General features: G+C 43.5%; 1 protein-coding gene across 1 annotated transcript in view; it reads right to left on the bottom strand.

Annotated features, from left to right (window-relative positions):
* ANGPT1 (angiopoietin 1) overlaps positions 1-23,942 on the bottom strand; it is a 966,748-nt gene that overhangs the window by 704,222 nt on the left and 238,584 nt on the right. The gene's annotated exons all lie outside the window — the stretch shown is intronic.

The raw sequence follows: 23,942 nt of genomic DNA, 5'->3' as shown, positions 1-23,942 counted from the left end.
TGTTGACTGACATCTAACCACCAATCAGAATTACGCTCGCGGACATTGGGTGCGCGCATATAGATATTTATGTACTTTTAACTGCAATTTTCTCAGGAACTACTGAACAGATTGACACCATATATGCAAAAGGCACATGCCTGACCTGAGGACTACCTCTTTGTCAAATTTCAAGTAATTCTGTTCAGCCGTTCGGGCTGTACCTTTGACTAAAGGTCCTATGGAAAAATGCATGGGGAAAACGCGTTTTGGGACCCCCCTTTTTTCTCAGCCCCCGCTTGACGAATCACCCCGAGACTTTCAGGGTAGGAGCTGAGCGGAGCGCCCAATTAGTTTTGAGAATTTCACGAAGATAAGTCAACCGGCGCCAACGTTATTCAAAATAGAATTTTCAGATTTCCAATGGGAACTCGGTCCTAACTATAACTATCTACTGGCGACCGCCAGTACATAATATATATATATATATATATATATATATATATATATATATATATATATATATATATATATATATATATATCGAGTCCAGTCCCACTTCCAGAGAAACGGGTTCGACACATGCTCAGTGGAGAAAATTGATTTATTACAGAAGGTTTACCAGTTCAAAGTCCTGTTAAAGTGGTGAAACGCTGGGCAGACGCGTTTCAGCCTTGCGGCTTTCCTCAGTGCCCGCTTCACTTAGATAGTGTTCTGCCTGGGGGCTTGCGTTTAAAGGTAGGTTGAACTTCCCTCATTGGAGCATACTTCTTTTGGCCCCGCCTCTCTCAGCCACTCCTGTTATGACCCGTCTCGGGTTTTCATGTCCCACGCTGTGAATGCAGATACAGTGATCTGCGTTTTCATACACCAAGTGGTGTCCCATTGCTGGCTGCGTGTTGCAATCATCCTCCGGTAGTCAAGGCAGGGTGCAATGATGTAATCTCCATTTTGAACCACCTTAAAGCAGCACACTGCTGCTTCTTCTCTCCCCATACAGTCTCAACCTCAAGTGAGTGTCTGAAACCAACTGGGGGAGGCAACACGCTGGTGTCTTCCAAACACCTAACCAAACTGATGCAAGCCGAGTGCGTGCTCCTGACCGAGAAGGCGTGTCGGTAAAATGGTGCCTGCTACCGATACAACATCGAGTCCAATCCCACTTCCAGAGAAACGGGTCCGACACATGCTCAGTGGAGAAAATGGATTTATTGCAGATGGTTTCCCAGTTCAAAGTCCTGTTAAAATGGTGAAACGCTGGGCAGACGAGTTTCAGCCCTGCTGCTTTCCTCAGTGCCCGTTTCACTTAGATAGTGTTCTGCCTGGGGGCTTGCGTTTAAAGGTAGGTAGAACTTCCCCCATTGGAGCATAATGCTTTTGGCCCTGCCTCTCTCAGCCCTTGACTCCGCCACTCCTGTTATGATCCGTCTCGGGTTTTCATGTCCCACGCTGTGATTGCAGATACAGTGATCTGCTTTTTCATACACCAAGTGGTGTCCCATTGTTGGCTTCATGTTGCAATCATCCTCCGGCAGTCAAGGCAAGGTGCAATGATGTCATCTCCATTTTGAACCACGTTAAAGCAGCACATTGCTGCTTTTTCTCTCTCCATATGGTCTCAACCTCAAGTGAGGGTCTGAAACCAACTGGGGGGGGGCAACGAGCTTGTGTCTTGCAAACACCTAACCAAACTGATGCAAGCCGAGCGCGTGCTCCTGACCAAGAAGGCGTGTCGGTAAAACGGTGCCTGCTACCGATACATCGAGTCCAATCCCACTTCCAGAGAAACTGGTCTGACACATGCTCAATGGAGAAAATGGATTTATTGCAGAAGTTTTCCCAGTTCAAAGTCCTGTTTAAATGGTGAAACGCTGGGCAGACGCGTTTCAGCCTTGCGGCTTTCCTTAGTGCCCGCTTCACTTAGATAGTGTTCTGCCTGGGGGCTTGCATTTAAAGGTAGGTAGAACTTCCCTCATTGGAGCATACTGCTCTTGGCCCCACTTCTCTCAGCCTTTGACTCCGCCACTCCTGTTATGATGCGTCTCGGGTTTTCATGTCCCACGCTGTGATTGCAGACACAGTGATCTGCTTTTTCATACACCAAGTGGTGTCCCATTGCTGGCTGCGTGTTGCAATCATCTTCCGCAGTCAAGGCAGGGTGCAATGATGTCATCTCCATTTTTAACCACCTTAAAGCAGCACACTGCTGCTTCTTCTCTCCCCACACGGTCTCAACCTCAAGTGAGTGTCTGAAACCAACTGGGGGGGCAACGCGCTTGTGTCTTCCAAACACCTAACCAAACTGATGCACGATGAGCGCGTGCTCCTGACCGAGAAGGCGTGTCGGTAAAACGGTGCCTGCTACCAATACAACATCAAGTGCAATCCCACTTCCAGAGAAACGGGTCCGACACATGCTCAGTGGAGAAAAAGGATTTATTGCAGAAAGTTTCCCAGTTCAAAGTCCTTTTAAAATGGTGAAACGCTGGGCAGACGTGTTTCAGCCTTGCGGCTTTCCTCAGTGCCTGCTTCACTTAAATAGTGTTCTGCCTGGGGGCTTGCGTTTAAAGGTAGGTAGAACTTCCCTCATTGGAGCATAATGCTCTTGGCCCCGCTTCTCTCAGCCTTTGACTCCGCAACTCCTGTTATGATCCGTCTCGGGTTTTCATGTCCCACTGTGATTGCAGATACAGTGATCTGCTTGTTCATACACCAATTGGTGTCCCATTGCTGGCTGCGTGTTGCAATCATCCTTCGGCAGTATATATATATATATATATATATATATATATATATATATATATGAATTTGTCTTTGTTTCAGCCTCTAACTTTTCATTCTTCACAACGAGGCAAGGACACAGCAGCACAGACAGGTATCACTTAATCCTTATTTTTTATTGAATTTACATCACTACCGTGTGTGGACACAAGACAAATGCGTTTCAGCGGTAGCCTTCAACAGGGTCATATAGCTTTTCACGTGCCAAGGGTATATTTAAAGGGACGATCCCCTTAACTCCACCGCCATTAAAAACAATGACTAGACTGCTGACTTATTTACAATTGTGACACAATCTCTCTATCATGTTGTTTATAATCCATTTTAGGACTATTTCCCACAACCTGATTTACAGTAAATTGAATATAGGGTTGTTTACAACTTTATTTTCTGTGTGTTTCATTTTTTTCTTTCTTTTCATACTGCTAATAAAATTTCGGTAAAGCACCCATTTCACACTAAAGGAAAGGGAGATGCATAGATTAAGGGGAGAAAGGTTTAATCAAAAGAAAGTAGGGTAGGATTACAGAGAGGAAGATAATAATAAATTAGAGACACTATGCCAAATCAAAATCACTATATTTTTTTCTATAAATTGCCATAAAGTGCTATAATGTTTTTTCTATAAAGTTTTTCTATAAAGTTGTTTTTGCTATAAAGTGGTAAGGTTCCAGTATACATTCATCAGGACTGTACTCTGAATATACTTTGAGAATGGCTTTCTCAGAGCAAAGGTTTGTCTCTATTTGCATGTAATCAACCATTGTATCTCCATAAACTATTCTCAGATGTCAACAAATCTGCTCATATGTGCAAAAAGTAACATACAGTACTGTACCAAACCAAGTTATATTAGTAACTTGCAACTCGATTATAAACAATTTTACTCTTCCATGCAAAGTTGCATATAATACCCTCTCTCAGAAACAGTCCTTAATGCAAATTTGCATGAAGTGCTAATCCTTCTAAGCACTCTTCTGTGTAAAAACACACTTGATTTGGTGCAAAAAATTGCAAATATTGTCTTATCTAGAAAATTCATAAAGCCAGATATTATTCCATTATCAACAAAATCTTCTTCTTAGTAGAATCACAATTCTCTGTGCAAATTTGCATATAGTACTTGACTATTGGTCATTTCCCCATAAATGCAATATTTTACCTCAAGATAAAAAAGACCATAAAAAGGAGAGAAAAGAGGATATATATATATATGTGTATATATATATATATATATATATATATATATATATATATAATTATTATTTTCACTTTAAATTGTAAACTACTTTGTTCATATGTGTAAAAAGTAGCATATGGTACTGTACCTAACAAAGTTCTATTAATAAAGTGCATCTCGATGATTGTAAGCAATTTCACTCTTCTGTGCAAAATCACATATAATACTTTCTCTCAGAGACAGTCCTTTGTGTAAATTTGTCTAAAGTGTGACTCCGTATCAGCCTTCTTCTGTGTAAAAGAGCGCACTTAATCTTGTGCAGAATATCAGAAAGAGTATTTTATAAAAGAAATTCTTAAAGCCAAATATGATTCCATTATAAACAGAGTATTCTTCTAAGTAGATTCACTATACTCTATGCAAATTCGCATATAATACTTTACTCTTAGTCCTTTCCCCATAAGCACAATATTTTACTTCAAGATACAAAAGTTCATAGAAAGTACAGAGAAGAAGAGAGAGATATATGGGATAGTTATTATTTTCATTTTCCACCTTCCCTTTTCAATCAATTTATAAGGAAACACGATACAATATATTTCCTCATATTCTATACCTTCCTTATTCTAAAGTGCACATACGTCCATACACTTTTATGTTCTAAATTCCTGTGTTAAGCCAGATAACTGACACATTTTACTGTCTTCACATCTACTTTTCTCTTCTATAAGCAATTATTCTAAATCACCTCTGTGTTTTCATTTTTTAATACCAGTAATTAATATTAATACATTTCAAAATTCCAGTCTTTAAAAACTATTTTTTCATGCACACAAATTTCTGTTTTGTACTGTCCAAGAAATGAAACAGAAAGGCCCCTCCCATAGGTCATAAGATTATCATGAATGAATGTGCAATTCTACATCAGCATTTAGTCCATGGGGGTTTCCGTTCCCATCAATATTATCATTTTAGATTCTTCTCTATGGAGTTCTAGCTCTCTGTTTCCTCCTAAAGGTTTTTTCATAATATGCTTCACTCCATAATATGTCATATTTTCTGCTTTCCCTTCGTGAAACTCTAAATTGTGTTTAGCCATAGTTCCAATTCTTTATTACTCGCAAATGTTGAAGGATACGGAGTTTTAATTTATTGATGGTACTACCAACGTATTTCATATCACAAATGCATTCAAGTACATAAATCACATGATCTGTTTCACGTGTGATCCAATGTTCTATTTCCTTAATTTTTCCATATATTGTTTTGTATTCTCTGGTATTACAACCATGAGAACACGCTTTGTATTTGGGACATTTCCCAAAACCTTTCTTTTTATTTTTAAGCCAATTTGCAGAGTTCTTCTTTAACATGTTATTTGTGTCAAATAACTTCTTTTGAGGAGGTCACCTAGAGAAGCTGATTTTCTGTATGTGCTGTTTGGAGATTCCGAGAGTACGGCTTTTAGATCATCATCCTTTTTTAGAAGTTTCCAGTTGTCTCATAATAATTCTCTTACTTTCTGATTGGATAAGTCAGCATCGGTAATGTACCTGATAATTTGTGTTTCATTGTCAGACATAACGTTCTCGTTCTTTGCCACCAACAGTGTTTCACTTTTCTTGATACCAGTTCTCTTTAGGGCATCTTTCAAAATCATATCCGGATACCCTCAAATTTGGAATCTCTTTAGCCTGTTGCTTAAAATCTGATTCTTCTGAGCAACTCAGTGTAGCCCTCAAGAATTCCCCACAAGGCACACTCCATTTCAAAGATTGGGGATTCACAGTACTTGCATGCAATATGCTGTTGGTACTTGTGGGTTTTCTATATAGCTTTGTGCAAATTGTATCTCCTTCTGCATAGACCCCAACATCCAGATAATTTATCTCCCTTTTCTTGATGTCAAAAGTGAACTGTAGGTTCAATTTATTGTGGTTCAAAGATCTTAAAAAACTTGCCAAGTCTTATTTTTCTCCCTCCCAAATTAAGAACAAACTGTCTATAAAACGGACCGACGAGCCTACTTGCTCCATCTTTGTTTTGTTTTGTTCATTGCACACTATCTCTGCTTTCCACCAACCCATTAGGAGGTTGGCGTACGTATGCGCAAATGATGTTCCCACAGCAGTTCCCTGCACCTATAAAAATTATTTGTTGTTGAATAGAAAAGAATTATGATGGAGTCAGAGGCTGGTCATTTCTATAAGCATGTTTGAGTGTTCTAGCAGAGAAATGGAGTGAGTCTGTAGAGAATATTTGCATGCCTCTATTCCATCTGTATGTTGAATGCAAGTATATAGGGACACTACGTCTACTGTTGCCATACAGAAATATATATATATCAAGCTCCAGAAAGTGCAGGGCACTCAAGTGGTTAGAATAACCATATATTTAGGCACTTCAATGATATTGTCGGACTCCGGCCGCCATGTCAGTGTGGCAAAATGTCAGTACTTGATACAAATCCATCATGTGCTTCAATGCCTTTATCAATTTTCATACCTTAACGGATAAGCATTGTTCATTCTCCTTACTTGCATAGCTTGCTGTCTTATGGCCCATTTTTGTTATTATCTCCTACAACACAGGGGCTAATACTGGTCACTGTGTGTGCACACACCCCTCGCAAGCCGCTGGATTTCAATTTCAGGCACAACCTCAGGCATCTGTCCACACTGCCTCTTCAACCTCAGGAACAAAGAAATCCGCATGGCCCTCACCTACATCCTCAAAGCATACATCACTGTGGCCATCTTCCTGATAAATGGAAACACGCCGTTGACCCCTGTGAACTCAAGAATTACTGCCCCATTTCACTCCTCTCTTTACCCACCAATGTCCTAGAGAAGGTCATCAACCTTCAGCTCACTGAACACCTGGAGAGAAAAAGCCTGCTGTATGCCTCCCAATCTGGCTTCTGCGCCAACCACAGAATCAAGACCGCCTTAATCACTGCCATCGATGACATCAGATTCCTCCTCAACTGAGGGGAAAGAAAGGCCCTGATGCTCCTTGACCTCTCTGGTGTTCGATAATGTGTCATACCACACCCTCATCAACAGGCTGCACCACGAAGACGCCCTCAAATGGATAGCATCCGTCCTCATAGGACACATCCAGTTAATCTGGCTGCCACCCTTCACCTCAGAACCCAAAAGAACCATCTGAGGCATCCCTCAAGGTCCATTCCTAAGCCTGATCCTGTTCAACACCTACATGAAACCCCTGACAGACATCTTAAGAACCCATGGCCTCAACATCAGAACCTGTGCAGACGACTCGCAGCTCATCCTCTCGCTCGCTCATGAAAGAAACCTCCACTGCTAGAACCACATTCCACAATGCCATGAAGAATGTCACCAGCTGGATGAAGACCAACTGCCTGAAGCTCAACATGGACTAGACGGAAGTGCTGATTTTTGGGAAAAACACCTCCCCATGGGACGACGCCTATTGGCCTGCCCAACTCAGACCCACACCTTCACAGACAGACAACGCTCGCAATCTCTGCATCATCCTGGACAGCAAAATCACCATGAAATGCCAGTGTCTCATCCGCCTGCTTCCACATCCTCTGCATGCTCTGGAAGATCTTCAGATGGATCCCCGTGAGCACCAGGAAAACCGTCACGCAAGCCTTTGTCACCAGCCGTCTGGACTAAAGAAACACACTCTACGCTGGAATCACCACTCAACTCCTGAAGAGACTTCAGACAAGAGAGAGCTCAGCAACTAGACTCTTCATTAGCCTCCCCAAGAGGACCCTCATCACCCCAATCTCAGACATCTCCACTGGCTCCCCATCAAGAAAAGTTGTCAATTTAAGATACTGACACACACCAACAAATCCCTCCATGGCCTAAGACCAGCATCTGAACTTCCACCAACCTTCAAGACACCTGCACTCCACCTCCCTTGCCCTCACATACACCCCTGAAGTCACAGTAGAGGCCTTTTATTCTCCTACCTAGCTGCCAAAGCCTGGAACGACCTTCCCCATCACCTTTGAAAATCACCATCCCTCACAGAATTCAGAAAGGGACTCAAGACTTGGCTTTTCGACTGAGTCCAGAGAGACCTCAGTGCCTGGATACCTTCACAGGTAAATAGCCATGCTCTTCAAATACTGATTGATTAAAGGAGCATCACAATAGGGTGTATAAAGTTCTAGGCAGTGCAGGTCTTCTCTGAGCTTGAGTGGAGCTTTTTCTTATCTTAATGCAAGTAGAGCAGCAGCTCAATGTTGATCAGCGCTAGTGCATCTTAGGAGATTTAAACATCTCCCAACCAGGTTGGGGTCTAGTTCCCCTTTCGACAAAGCCTTGGGAAGAGAAGGCCACACTCTGCAAAAATAATTTACAGTGAGAGCCGTTGCCTACTAGACACCTGACAACTGAAATCTACGGAGGACTTCTCTAGCAGGATGCCTTGTGTATTTGAGTCATATACGCTCTGGAGACAATTGAGCTCGGAGAGTTAGAAACAAATCGGTTCTCTTTATTATTTCTCTGTGAGCAGAAGATAGTCTATATCTGTCATTATTCAGGCATACTAAAAATATATTCACAATTATCCAAGCTTAACCCTAATCATAAGTGTTCCAAAGGTAATTACAATAAATCTTTCTTTCACACTTGTTCTGATGTTTGCAAACATTAATATAAACTCAATTAACATAATGTTTAAAATCAAATCAAACATTGGCAAAGCCTATAGCTCTGGGCTTAATGTGTCATTACATGCAAACACAGGTATGCAGAAAGTTTGTTTCCATGCAATAGAACAATAATGCCTGGCGAATTGGATTTACCAACCCTTGGTAGAGGTAGTAGTGGTGTTATATTGGCAGCGGTGTAGTATTTGTGATGGTGAAGTATGTGGGGGCTTTATTGGTTGTTGTGTAGTATGAGTGTGGTGTAGTGGTATTCTTAGTAGTGGTGATATTGATGGTGTCTGGTGATTGTGGTATTAGTAGTGGTAGTATTGGTCATAGTGGTGATATTGGTGGAGTCTGATAGTTGTGGAATTGGCAGTTGTGGTAATGGTTACAGTGGGCTTTGCAGTATATAGTGGTATTGTTGGTAATTTCTGGTGGTGTTGAACTGGTGCTGGTATTTGTGTTATTGATTAATGGCAATATTGTTGGTGAGAATAGGGGTGGGATTGGTAGGGTTATAATGTGTGTAGGCAATACTGGTGTGGCATTGTTTGTGGTAGTTGTATGTGATACCGATGGTAATATGGGATTGGTGGTATTGTTTATTGGTGGCATTGTGGGTGACATGGTGGTGGTGTTTATTAGTGGTGAGGTGATATTGGTAGTGTGATGCATGAAAAAGCAATTTGGAGCCCCTCCTTAGTGAGGTGAAAAGGATTGATTTCTGTACACAACATGTATTTGAGGCATGGAAATCAATGTGACAAAAACGTATGGTGGTGTAGTGTACTTTTTAGATGTACAATAATCCCTCAAGTATTTTAATGCAAGCACTCCATAGGGGGGGGGGGGGGCAGAACAGCCAACTTGTAAAAAAAATTCCCCTGACTGGAGAAGGTGTAGGCCTTGAAGAGGGCAGGACATAGTACCAAGCACAGTGCAAGGCACTTTTCAATGCACCTCCAACAATGGAACTTGCGTCCCCTCCCTTCCCCACCCCAGGCAACACTGAAAGCAAAGCATTTGAGGCTGCAACCTATGTCATGGGAAGGTTTTACATTTAGAAAAGGGCATTGGCTGAGGAGAACCTCCAATTAGCTTGAAACCTGCTGTCAGCAGAGGTTCCCAACTAATTGTGTGCATACTTTGTGATAGCGGTTCCTCACCGGGTGATTGTCTCAAGTGAAGAGAGCAGATATTGTGTGACGCACAGTGTCGTGTTCCCAGCCCCACAGACCACGCAGGACACGCTAGTTCGTTCAGGTATGCTTTATTCGTTTCTGTGGTCTCACCAGTGGGCCCCTGACCTCTCGCCCTGAGGTCTTGCCCTGGAATGCCCTTTCTTCCTGTTGTCCCCTCCCCTCACCGGATCTGGTGTCCGGTGTCCTTTGGCCTCTGCCCTTATTTCCCATGGTCCTAGTGCCCTTGGTCTGGGCATGACATCTCCCCCCTTGTTGCAAAAAAAGAACATTTTTCTTTCTTTTTTTTTGTATTTGGAGAGAGAGAGAGAGAGAGAGAGAGAGAGAGAGAGAGAGAGAGAGAGAGAGAGAGAGAGAGAGAGAGAGAAAGAGAGATAGTCTCCACGGACCTCTGTCTCTTCACATTTCTTCAATTAGTCTTTTTGTTTTCTTGCATTCTCTTCTCGGTCGTTGCGTTCTGTCGTCCACTTGATCTCTTTCCTCACGTGTCTCTTCCTTCAGCCCATGTCTTGGCAGCTCCTCTTCTTTCGATTTCAGTTCTCTGAAGTGCGAACTGTTGCGAGTGATGTGGTATGGCCCGGCTGAAGCCGTTATCATTGGCCCTTTGACTCCGGTCACTGTCAGTGGGTCCCTTGAGAAAACACTGTCGGACTTTCGCACTTGTCTCTGCCGTACTACCACGGTGTCTCCTTCTTCGATCTTTGTGCTTGCTGCGTGTCTTCTCCGATCAGCATATGCCTTCATCTTTTCTTTCGCTTGGGTGTCTCTCGTTGCTATGTCGTGTCGCTCTATGCTTTCCTTTTCTTTGACTTGTGGCAGCCTCGTCCTGCTTGATCGCCCCAACACCAGCTCCGCGGGGCACCTTCCTGTGGAGCTGTGCGGGGTGTTTCGATAATCCCTTAGGACCTGGCACAGAGCTTGTCCTACTGAGATCTGCGTCAATTTTGCCTTTTTGATTGTTCCCATGAACCGTTCTGCCATCCCATTTGCTTGTGGCCATAGGGGAGTTATTCGTCGATGATTGATCCCGAGGTATTCCATGAACCTTTTGAATTCTTCGCCTGAAAATGGGGGCCCGTTGTCCGTCTTCAATGTCTGTGGTGAGCCCCATGCTGCGAAGATGTCGTCCAGGACTGGTAGTGTTGCGTTTGCTGACGTCGAAGTTACTTGCCTCACTATTGGGAATCTGGAGAATTCGTCTATTATTACCAACAGGTAATGTCCTGTTTCCAGCGGTCCATAGAAGTCAGCTGTCAGTTCTGTCCACACTGCCTTTGGTAGTTTGGACATTTGCAGTGGCTCCGGCTTTGATGGGGGCCCTGTTACTTGGCAGATGTGGCAGTGCATCACGGTGTCTTCCACCATGTTGTCCAGTCCCGGGAACCACACTTTTTCTCTTAACATTTTTTTTGTAGCCACAATCCCTCGATGTGACTCATGTGCTAGTTCTACTGTCCTTCTCCTCAGAGTTTGCGGAATTACAATTCGGGTGCCTCTCATCATTATTCCATTTTGGCTTTCGGAGAGTTCTTCGCTGATCTTTTTGAATGCCAGAAGCTCTTCTTTTCTCACTCCTTCTTCCCAGTTGTTTTTGTTGTTGACGTGCCTCCACCTTTGCTGTTTCGTCACTTTCATCACTGCTTGCATGGTGTGGTCTTTCCTTGTCTCCTGTTCCAGTTCTTCCATTGATATCGTTGCTGGTGTGTTCAGTTTGAGTGCAAAGTTTAAATATTCCTCCGCCATCGTTGTCGCTTGAGACGCTTGTGGCAGGGGGTGCCTTGACACATAATCTGCAGGATTGTGTTCTTTCCCTGGTTTGTGTATTATTTTGAAGTTGTAGTCCATTAGCCGTATCCCCCACCTCTCTATCCTGGGCGGTATTTTAGCATTTGGATTTCCATATATTGTTATCAGCGCTTGGTGATCTGTTATTATTGTGAATGGTTTTCCGTAGATGAACATGTGGTAGTGTTCACATGCCCATACTACCGCCAGGCTCTCTTTTTCTGGCTGGGAGTATCCTTTTTTCGACATCCGATAGGCTTTTGCTTCCATATGCTACTACATGCCTTGGGGAGTCTTTTCCTGGTTGGTGTTGCGCCAGTATTGCCCCTAGCCCCACTGGGCTGGCATCTACTGTCAGTTCAGTGCATAGCCTCGGATCGAAGTATGCTAGGTGGTCTACTGCTGTTACGGCGCTTCTGATCTCCTCAAATGCTTTGCTGCACTTTTCAGTCCATGCGAAACTTTGGCCTTGTTTTGTTAGTTCCCTCAGTGGTGCACTTACTGTAGCGAAATCTTGAATGTACCTTGCACAGTAGCTGGCCAGGCCAAGAAATGACCTCACTTCTGCCACGTCTCTTGGTTGTTGTGCTCTTTCCAGCGTTTTTACCTTGTTGCGATCCGGTCGCATTCCTTTCTTGGAGAAGATGTGGCCAAAGAATACTAGTTTGTCTCGCTCCAACTCACATTTCTCTTTGTTTAGTGTCAGACCTGCCTGCTCTAGGTGAGAGCACACCTCTCTTAGTGCTTTGTCGTGCTCCTCGTTTGATTTTCCAAACACCAGGATGTCGTCGCTGTAGTTTAGGCTGTTTTTTACCGGCCTTATTACTTGTCGTATTGTCTCTTGAAATATTTCTGCAGCCGACGATACGCCAAAGCTCAGACGTTTGTATCTGAACAGGCCTAGGTGTGTGGAAAACGTCGTGATGTATCGAGACTGAGGATCTAGTTCTAGCTGGTGGTATCCTTTGTACAGGTCTAGTTTAGAGAATCGCCTCATGCCTGTTAGACAGCTGATCATGTCGTCAAGGTGGGGTCCGGGATGTCTCTCGCGTTCAATTGCTTTGTTTGGTATCCTCATGTCGACACAGATTCTTATTTTTGACGTATCTTTCTTTGGCACGGCCACAATCGGAGACACCCATGGTGTTGGTCCTTCTGCTCGTTCTATGATGTCTTGCTTTAGTAATGCATCCAATTCCTCTTCTACCTGTGGCTGCAGGTGTATTGGTACCCTCCGATGATGTTGCGCTATCGGCCTTACTGTCTCATCAATGTGTAGTGTTATTTGCCGCCCCTTTAGCTTCCCTAGGCCTTGCAGTAGATTGGGGTATTCATTCAGGATGCTTCCTTTGTGTGATCTATTGTAAGTCATTTCAAGAAGACCCATCATCTGAGCCGTGATGTTGCTCAATAGGCATGGTGCTGGGATGTCGCCCTTTAGTACATGAATTTCTTCCTTCATCCTTTGGTCTTTGTATGTCAGTTCTTCTGTGAATTTCCCCATGTTTGTTACTGGTGTTCGGGACCCCCAGGTGAAGACTTCAATTCGGGACGGCCTCAAGCTTGGCTTTATTTTCATTTTTTCGTATTCCGATGCACACATGATGTTGCACGTCGCGCCACTGTCTAAAACGAACTTTGCTTTGTGTGACCCTACCCCTAATGTCACTGATTCTGTCTTTATGATCTTGCTTTTGTCTACCAGACATATTCTTTCTCTGCTTTCATCCTCCTCATTTTGTTCTGTAGTGACATCCGACATGAGGTATAGTCGTCCTGTCGATCCCTCTTCTTTTTCTTCTTCTTCGTCTGATCCTGTTGATGAGCTCCTTGTTCCTGTGTCGACGTGTCGAACATGCCTGCTGACTGGTGCTCGTGGTCTTTCTGTTCTTCCTCTGTCATTCCTGACTTGCATTCCTTGACACACACTGGCATAGTGATTTCTCCCATTGCATTTCCGACAAGTCTGACCAAACGCCGGACACGGCCCTCGATGTGGAAATTCAAGGCCGCACCTGTAGCACGTTCCTTCCGGTCGTTTCTTGACTGTCTGGCCATTTCTGTCCTTTTTCCATCTGCTTGTGCTGTTGTTGTTTGTCATTCGGTGCACTTGGTCCACTGACCGTTCCTTTCCTCGTTCCATTTCCTTTGCTTGTGCTGTCGCTCTTGCTTCTGCTCTTGCTAGAGATAGGATGTTTTCTAAAGACGTTGGTTCTTTTAGAATTCTTGCGCGAAATTCCGTGTCACGGCAGCCCTCTATGATGCGTAGTCTGATTGCTTGTTCGTTATCGGATTTGTCGAACTCGCAGTGCGTTACTAGCTTTCGCAGTCTCGTCGCGAAGTCATCCAGCGTTTCATCTTGTTGTTGGAAAGCGATCGTGAAAGTGTATCGCTCAAAATCAACATTTCTCTGCGGGTCAAATTTGTTTGTCAGGCACGCCTTTAGTTTGTCGTAGGTGGTAGTCTCCTCTTTTGGCAGCGTCACTAGTAGGTCTTCAACCTCGTCCCCTACTAGGTTTAGGAATAGGCCTAGTTGCTTCGCTGCTGTCACATCGGTCGCTTCCATGTATCTTTCAAAACGCCTGATCCATTTCTCCCACCGTATTCCTGCTTGTGGCTCTGATGGGTTGAATGGTAGTGGTCTCCGATATTGCGCATTTTGTCTTTCTGCCATCCTTTTCTGTTATTGTTGCCTCTTTATTTGCCTTTGCCAATGCTTCTTTTCTGCTTCTGGTGTTTCTTTATTTGTCCTTGCCAATGCTTGTTTAGTCACTATATATTGTTTTTTTTCTTTTGCCAATGCTTGTTTTCTACTTCCGGTGTTTCCTTATTTGTCCTTGCCAATGCTTGTTTCCCACTTATGGTGCTTATTTATTTGCCTTTGCCAGTGCTTCTTTAGTCACTTTTGGTGCCTTTTGCCTTTGCCGATGCTTGTTTCTTCCTTTTGCTGTTCTATTTAGCACTTCTTTATTGTTGCCTGACTTTAAAATGGCCGCCGCGCTGTTCTCTCTTCCTATTGGTCTGTTGGCCTGACTTCAAAATGGCCGCCGGTGATCTCGCGATACTTTTCCACCAATCGAGGCGCTGCCTGACTTCAAAATGGCCGCCCGCTTCTTCTCAATGCTTGATGTCCCTTTTTCTGCCTGACCTTGCCCTCTTCTCGCGATGCTTCGCGCTTGAAACAGCGCGCGCGCGCGTCTACTCGGCTATTCAGTCCTCTTACCCGGTGATGCAGGGCAGTCTTCTTTTGCATCCATTACGGTCGGGGTGGGCTCCCGCGCCGTATCGTCTTCAGTTGCTGCACACACGAGCCAGGGTGGGCTCCTGGTCTCGATTACGGTGTCTTCCGGCACGATGTACCGCTGCACTTCGATCTTCTGCTGGGTGCTCGATCACGCACCTTCGTCGCCAGTTGTCGTGTTCCCAGCCCCACAGACCACGCAGGACACGCTAGTTCGTTCAGGTATGCTTTATTCGTTTCTGTGGTCTCACCAGTGGGCCCCTGACCTCTCGCCCTGAGGTCTTGCCCTGGAATGCCCTTTCTTCCTGTTGTCCCCTCCCCTCACCGGATCTGGTGTCCGGTGTCCTTTGGCCTCTGCCCTTATGTCCCATGGTCCTAGTGCCCTTGGTCTGGGCATGACACACAGTGGCACCCTGTGAGTTGGAAGGTCTGACAGAGTATGCACCCAACCGGCCAATAGCTTGATGGTGAGCGAGGAAAACTCCTGTGGTCTGATCTAAAATGTCATAGGCATTGCCTCAAGCCACTGACTGAAAGAGACTGATGAAAATATGCCAATGGTTGAAGGGAGCTGACACAAAAGTCATCTTATATATGTTGTAATCAATAGTCATGCAGGGAGCAGCACCATCAATCCAGAGACTTGCCAAAATACACATGAATACACATGAAGGGTCCTTGTTCACTTTCCATGGGAAGGCTAAAAAACATCTATCAATGGGTGCATATATTGCACCCAAATCCATGCACTGCTGTCACCAAAAAGGACCTAGTTAAAGTGGCAAGTGTAACTACTCCTCGGAGATTAAAGGAAAGGGAGGTCAAATTCGTGTTTTCCAATCTAAAAGCACACTAAGCATGCCTCAACAGGGCAATAGATCAGCAATTGGGGGGGTTGTCAAGGCATGTGGGACATTGTAGACGGTGCCACAAGAAAAGGCATGCTACTTACCAAACTGTTTTGGTGTTTAAAGTGTTAGTTTAAGAATGAAAACAAAATTTAAAAAAGTGTGGCATTTCTTACAATGAGTAGATTACAGTTATCTGACTAGCAGAAATAATGATAGAGAGAAGGTATAATAAAAAAGATGGGTAGGACGAAGGAAATGAAGAACTGACATTTTGGGGCAAATTATCGATAAAATGATCGCCGCTTTAGCGATAATGGTCTTGATAATATGCTCTATGGAATTCCAATTGAAGCTCAGGTTAGATGTCCTTCACATCTAACATGGGCTTCAATTGGAATTCCATAGAGCATATTATCAAGCCCATTATCGTCGTTTTGGCGGCAGTGTTCTGCCTCTAAAGCGGCGATAATTTTATCACCTGTCTTGATAATATGCCCAAGAGAAAGAAAAGGATGAAGGCAGGAACAGGGAATCCCAATGATTATGTATCAGCTTTGGATTCTACAGACACACTGGGAAGGCTTATTCTAAAGCAGTTGCAAGGGGGGAGAGAGAAGCAGAGATTCATTTGGCTTTCAAAGGTAATAATTTGACCATCAGTAGGGGGAGGTTGAATCACACATGTCAAGGGGCCAGAGTCTCGGGTAGAATGTCTCGGGGACCCTCAACCACACTTTCACAACTTGCGAAGTATATTATCTCCGCTCGTGTGGTTTGGTGGATAGTGTCATCACGATGTGTTGTGAATCAATAAATGACCCACTTTAACAGAACTTTTTCTTTTAACCTTATCCCCTTCTAGTCCAAATAACATTTCGACCAAGAAAGGTGATATGTTTAACTGTCCACTACTGTCATCATCCAGACAGGCCCCCTCCTGGTGGAGGACAGTAAGTCACTTGGAGAACGCTATACTCAAGAGAGAGACCCAATGATGGCACCTTGACATATATGAGTCATTCTCCCTATACTGATTATCACACTGGTAAGGCTACCTAATTATTTTCTATTATAAAATTTATCCGTATTTTTAACATCATTGTTTTCGTTGTAACCATTAATGCATTATACATTTTTGTTTTCTACAATGTTACACCAGTAGTATTTTCAAGTGGTTTTCTAATTGCTGCATCTGCGATCATGTGTATAGAATATTTCATTCTGCACATCTGCAGCCTCATTACTTCAGCAGCAACACGGTGGATTCCAAAGCCTGGCTTCATTTGAACAGAAAGGCAGCGTCCCACTGGAAGGAAAACAGGACAGCAAGTGCTTAGTTACAGTTGAAATACATTTTCATTCTACCATAAAGTCCCAGCTGAAAAGGGGGGAAATACGTGCAAAATGTTTTATGGATTTCCACTTCTCAAACTACGAGATGGGGAACAATATTGACTTTGCCGGTCTGGTAGCGGGATTGAAGTCTGTCCATGCCATGAGAGAAGCGCAGAGCTTGAAACCAGATGGGGAGCCTCGGTGAGAAGCCTTTTGATAGAACCTGAAAGCTGCTGGGTGGATGAGTTAGCATGGAATTGTAAAGGAGTAACATCTCTCCGTGCCAGGCATTTCACATCATTAACAGCGGGGATTAGCTTGCTTTACATCGCACTCGCAGCGGGTTTCCCACCGGTGTGGCCTACGCTGAGAAAGGAGAGGGAAGTCCCTTTTCTCTTTCCTTTCACTGCTGCACAATTGCACAATTAGCAGGTAGGAGCCGCCATGTTGCAATAGCGCTCGATTATTTCCCATGTCAAGCTCCTTTCAAGAGTAGATAAACACACGGCATGCACTCACGGGCTGAGTGGAACACGTTCACAAAGCAGGAGGGGTGATGGGAAACTCCGTTTTAGTTTCGGGACTTTGTGGGAAACTCTCAGACTCTGATAAGTTAAGTCCTCCTGCTCTGAAAATGGAAGCTCGTGGTACTGATAACACAAGAAGACACTTTGCTTTATCCCATGTTTGGAACAAAAAAACGATCGCATTCCGTCTTATTGAGGCTCAGGATTAGCGTTGAGATAGAGCATCGCACAGCTACTTGTATTTTTTTTTAGTGAGGCTTTTCACACCAGGTACTGGCAGGGCTCGGCTGTTTCCATCAAACTGTATTATTGTATAAAAGCTGCCCCGGTTGCGCATTTTCCTTTTAGGGTGGTTAAAGCACAGATGAGGCAGCCTATGTTAATTTCCTGTAAAAAAAACTGTGCAACGCAAACTAGCATTTAAGACAGAATTCACATTGAAGCCTGTAAACGCCTTATCATTTCACTGACACATATCTGAACATCACTGCTAAGATGTTTTTAACTGCAAATATACACTATACGAACTCAGCATGGACAAGGTTTGGAAGGCTCATACCCTGGGGATTCATAACCAATCTAACCGTTTGTAAACACTTGAAACGACACAACATGCTCACACTTGCGTTATTGTATTGACATAAACCAAATATTTTTCGCTAATATTTGAAAAGGCAGCCGGGTTGTGGAGGATTGCACTGCCAGGACAAGTCACAAAGGTACCAAAATATTGCCCACCTCGGATGACCAGCTGCCACTTGACCACAAAGTTAAACATTCATTCAAAGGGTATGAGAGGCAATATATATACAAAGTAAATCACAAAATCTGCGTATTTAGCGAAAGGAAATAGTCCACGTTGCTGTATGTAGCCTTAGTGTGTCTTTATTACAGATGTGCTTGGTTTTCATAGATGGACAGTCAACGCGTTTTGCTCAAACATGGGCATCTTCAGGGCGATTTGAGAGTGCGCTAATCTCGCCAGGGGAGCTTAGTTAGATCCGCATGTTTTTCGTCTCCGTGTCGGGATGTAGGTAAATGAGGAATTAACCTCTTTATTGGAGAAGCTCTAATGGTCCATTGGTGAGAGGCCTCAAGTCTCTGTCCCTGTCGTATGGGTCCGTGTCAGGGGCAATAAGTGTTTGCGTTAAATACTTTGTATGCGGGCCGTGTCCGGTGGCGTCTCGTCCTGGCGGGAGGGAGTAATTCAAATATTTTTCGCCTTCACATGCATTGCTTTTCACATCAACTTCACCTATTCCCACTTACACCTACCTCTCTGTACCTAAAATGTTCTGGCATTACACCCCCAACTTTTCCTCGTCCCAGTCCTTCATAAATGATGTGTAATCTGAGAGCTTATGATTACTTTTAGGTAATCACTGTATTATGCCCTTCACCATGAAATAAAAATAAACAGCAGTCCACAAAATGGTATATAACCAAATATCTCTATGCAGGCTCTCAAGGGCTCCGTCTTTAAAGGTCACAAGCCCAGCAGTGTCCATATTTAGTAGCTCAGGCTAGTCAAACCGTTGACATGTTGTGGTTAGTGTATTGGCTAAAGGGATATAAGTATAACCACTGGTGTAGTGAGTGTGCATGATACCTAATACAAGCAAGGAAAATGTCCCTTGTAGTACCGGTGGGGTAGGAGGACGCAAATATATGTAGGATGCAATAGTCCGTTCTTACCCCTGGCCCTCTCTCCACATCAGCAACTGAACTGAGGAAAGCTACACCACTGTGGCATCATGAGGATGAAAGGCTGAAACTTTTCAGACACTCTGTGACTGGGGGTGTGTTTGAAAAGTTTCAGTGCTCCGTCCATCATCTCCTTGTGTTTTCTTTGTTCGCCCCAAGTTGGCAGGGTATGATCAGACGTGGGTCCCTTGCTCACTTTGCCACTGGATTAAAGCTAGCTTGCCTGATGAGGGGTGTTACCCCAAAATCGATCCCAGGATGCTTGTTCCGGTCCAGGGAAGACCTGGCTTGGCAGTTCGGGCTGGACTGTTCCCATGAGGCACAGGGTCATGACTGATGTGCATATAGCTGCATTTGAACTGAGGTGGAAAAGTGAGCTAACGAACCATGATGGATTCAACTAAGATCTGTGACTGGGGGTGAGTGTCTGAAAAGTTGCAGCACTCTGTCCATCATCTCGTTGTGTTTGCTTTGTTAGCCCTAAGTTGGCAGGGAATGCCCAGACGTGGGTCCTTTGCTCACTTTGCCACTGGATTCAAGCTGACCTGGCTGATTAGGGGTGTTACCTCAAAATCGAACCCAGGATGCTTGTTCCGGTCCAGGGAAGACCTGGCTTGGCAGTTCGGGCTGGTCTGTTCCCATGAGGCACAGGGCCATGACTGATCTGCATATAGCTGGGTTTGAACTGAGGTGGCGAAGTGAGCTAAAGAACGATGATGGATTCAACCCAGATCTGTGACTGTGGGTGAGTGTCTGAAAGGTTTCAGTGCTCCGTCCATCATCTCCTTGTGTTTGCACAGTCAGAATGTATGCATGCAGTGCAGTCCATTGGAAAGTGCTTTAGAAGTGGTAAGTGTTTTTTTTAAAAAAAACAGTTCATTGTATTACATGTGATATTTTCCTCTCCGATACGTTAATCAAACACGAGCTGGTTTGAAAGACCCCTGAGGTTGGAATGGATGTAAATAAATTGCCTCTGTAATAGTACTTTTGTTCCATAAGTCATATCTTGTTATTTTCGAACAATAATTGTCAATGGTTTACTTTCACAAACAGAGGAAAATTCTAGTTTGAAAACGCATTTAGTATGTATTACAGAAAATCCGCACACATTTATTCAACAACATGTACCAACAACATATATAACAGATTTCTATTACTATGTTGCCTCTCTTTTAGAATAAATGTCTTCTATTTATCGCAGGTGACTTTCTTTATTACACACGCCTAGGATAACTTTATACTTTTTTCATCCAGATATAATATTATGCTTGGATTGCTATCTTGTTTAGAGACCAGCAGCCCTGAGAAACAGATTCCACCTGTTAGATTAATACATAGATAGAAGTCATCATGTTGCACTACTCATTGGTGACCCAAGTGGCAGAGGTGATGCAAATTTTGAGAAATACTTTTCTGGGGGCATGAGAACAAGAAAAGCTGGGGTGTTGGAGTTAAGTAAAAGAGGCAGGGTTTGGGACTGGAAAAGCAGTAATGGCCTGCTTTACAGAACATTTTCTATTGGAACTCAATTAAAAGTGCATAGTGAATGTGCGGCTCCTGTTTAAATGCTTGGGGCCAGCTTAAAAAAACACGCCTGCATGGAAATGCCCATGTAACGCCTCCTTGTTGCTGAGTAACTCAAAGCAATGCTTCAAACTGCTTTGGGTTACTTGTAGGGTACTCCCCAATGCAAAACAAGTTTTGCACTGGAAAGTAAATTTGTTAAAAGTAAAAAGTGCGGGTTAACCTCACTTTTGTGCCCTGAGTAAAATCGAACTCCTGTTTATACAGGGATCGCTATCACAAGATGGTCTTAGTACACCATTTATTACGCCCACTTCCCTCAACATTGTCCCAGTCATTACTTTCAAGGTAACTCTCATTTCAATGAAACAGGAAAAAGCAAGAAGTCTGAGACGGTTGCCACAAAACAAAAAGAGTTGATGTTCTAACACAGATTTTCTTCTTGAAATTATTCCGCCTACCATGCAAGTGATTGCTCATCTCTTCATTTGCCCCTGTGCACAATGGTGCCCTCTTTCTTCTGACGATGCCGTTTAGTGTCTGTAGTGTGCAGCTTCAGCTGCAGGAAGCATGAAGTGTCGTACCTTGAAGTTGAGAAACCCATGAGGGTAGAGCACTCACAAGGGTATCAGCCATAGCACCTTGGAGCCACGACTTATGGACTCAGGGTCCGATTAACAAAGGGCCTCTGCACTCGTGCGGAGGTCCTGCACTCGTGGTGGGACCTGCAAAATGAGTATCTGCAGTGCAAGGGTCCTGCCACAAGTGCAAGGCCTCTGCCACGAATGAGGAGGCCCTTTGTAAAACAGGCCCTCAATGTCTTTCTTCTAGCGGGTACAGCAGGAGTGATATTCTGTCAAAGAAAGTTCAGTGCACCACCCCTCAAGGTGCATGTTTATCTTCAAGAAATAACAAAAATCCACTAAAATTCAAGTACTGAGTCACAGATTGGCAGAACCTGACTGAGACAAAGATCTGGATACTTAATATGAAGGAGTATAGGTAGTTGGTGTGATTGCCATAGAAGTTGTAGTATGATCTCTAGCATTAGGATCTTTCCAGCGTGGGCCCTACCCACACAGCCCATCATCATTAGGAAAAATAAAAAAGCCTCCTCGTGTGGACTAATATGATTTGCACGTAAGCCATGTTTTTTCTGTTGCTTTTCTACAGTGAGCTAAGCAACTACCTAATGATTATGATCGATGTTTAGTATCAATATGGCTGATCTATTGTTCTCTTACCTTGACCTATTTGAAATATTGACAGCAGTTTTGATGATAGAGTTTTGGAGAGGTGAACAGGCAAAGTTTTTTCCTTTCTATTTTGAGAAGATTTCCTGAACATGTTAAATTAACTTCACTGTGTTTTAAATTGATCAAAACGAATGATAATGGTTATACAAGACGTATTTCTTCCAAAAATCTTAGAATTTGCCAGAAAAAGCGCTCATGTAAGTGACTTTTAGTGAAGTTTGCTAACAAGAAACTTTGTAAACAGGGCTCAACACAAAGTTTGCAAACTTCACCCACTATTGTGTGAGATTTATAAACCTTGAACCCCATACAACGGGTTACTGGATGAATGAAGAAAATGGGATAAAAACGTTATGCTTTGTACTTCATCTCTGAAGATTCTCAGATGCCTATGGGTAAACCTAGGAAATGGATATGTAACTCGTTAGTTCTCCTGTTAAGGATGGTCACAAAAATCAACAGAAATATCTCTCCTTGCGATATCATGACCTAGTAGTTCTATTTTTCTCATTTACTTGTATTCTGCTCTCAGTGTTGAAAAGCAATAAAAAGAATGTTCTTTATAGTGTATTCTATTTTATAGATTAAAAGACAAATACATGAGTGCAGAGAATTCTTGAATCTAAAACACTCAGGGGCTAGTTACGAATCCCGTGTGCTGCCGAAATGACCACTTTTTTGACAGCACTGCAGAGCCATATCTATGAAGCCATGAAAAGCCACCATGCGTGGCTTTTTATGGCCACGTAGATATGATGTAAGGCAATACAGCGCAAGTCTCTGCGTTGCCTCACACTGTGTCACAGAGGCATCCCACTCAACACCCATGGATTTTGACACATTCCCAGATTTACAACATAGAGTAAATATGGAAAAGCGTCATAACCGCGCACCTCCCCAGGGGTGGCATAACAAGGAGAAATAACTTTCATTCTCCTAGTTGTTTCCTCTTTCTATGTGTACTGCGTTCTGCAGCACACATAGAAATAGGAAAACGCCTCCATTGTGTTTTTTTGTGCAGGAAGGTGTTCCTTCCTGCACAAAAGCAATAATAATTCCACCAACGTGGACACCCTTGCACCATGGCAGCAATTTGTGCGCCGGTGCAGTGAAAGTGGACAGCAATGCACCATATCTCCTAGATATGATGCATTCCTGCCCTCTTCTTTTGGCGCAGGGCAGCGCAGCAAGAGGCCTTGTGGCGCTGCCCTGCACCAAAATGTTGTAAATGAGTGATCTGAGAGTATGCGACACATTACAGCATGACAGTGCTTAGAACATTATGAAATAACATGCAGGTTTGAGAGGACTTTGCCTACTGTGGGACTAAACACATCCTTATATATTCTATGCGGTCTCTTTGGTGCTATATATCACCAGTCCTCGCTCGTCTCGTAGACACGGAGACAGATTATAGACTGATGCAAATTATTCATGATGTTGTCACACTTTTTTTTAATTAGTTGCAGTGTAAGACCAGCAAAATGCCACCTTTCATTTCTACTCGTGCGGGGACTTTTTGAACTTCACAAAAGTAATTACAATTAATGAACTCCAGAGCTGGGCACCCTTGGTTGGCATCATTTCAAATAAGGAAGCCCTTCAGAGCATTCACTGCTCGGATGTGGTTATAAATCTGGCTTAATCTTCTAGTAAAACTGAAGTTGGCACAAACCCTGTTGTAAATCACCCGAGTCTGCTCAAAGAGAAATAGGAAATCCTTTCCTGCAGGGACTTCCCTAATCTCCCGTTTTTACGCCACAAAGTAGAGGCCTAAGAAGTGTTTTTAATATAAAAAGGCTTTCCGAAGCCTTCAAACGGTAAGACGTTTAGTCTTGATGTTTTTCCTGAGAAAAAACAACATTTTATTGTGATCATTAGTTAATAATGAAACTGGCTTCCGTGAGAGTTGGGATC

The sequence above is a fragment of the Triturus cristatus genome, chromosome 5_1, assembly GCF_964204655.1.
Source record: "Triturus cristatus chromosome 5_1, aTriCri1.1, whole genome shotgun sequence".
Taxonomy (NCBI): Eukaryota; Metazoa; Chordata; class Amphibia; order Caudata; family Salamandridae; genus Triturus; species Triturus cristatus.
The sequence above is the reverse complement of the archived record's forward strand: the minus strand, read 5'-3'. Positions and strand labels throughout refer to the sequence as shown.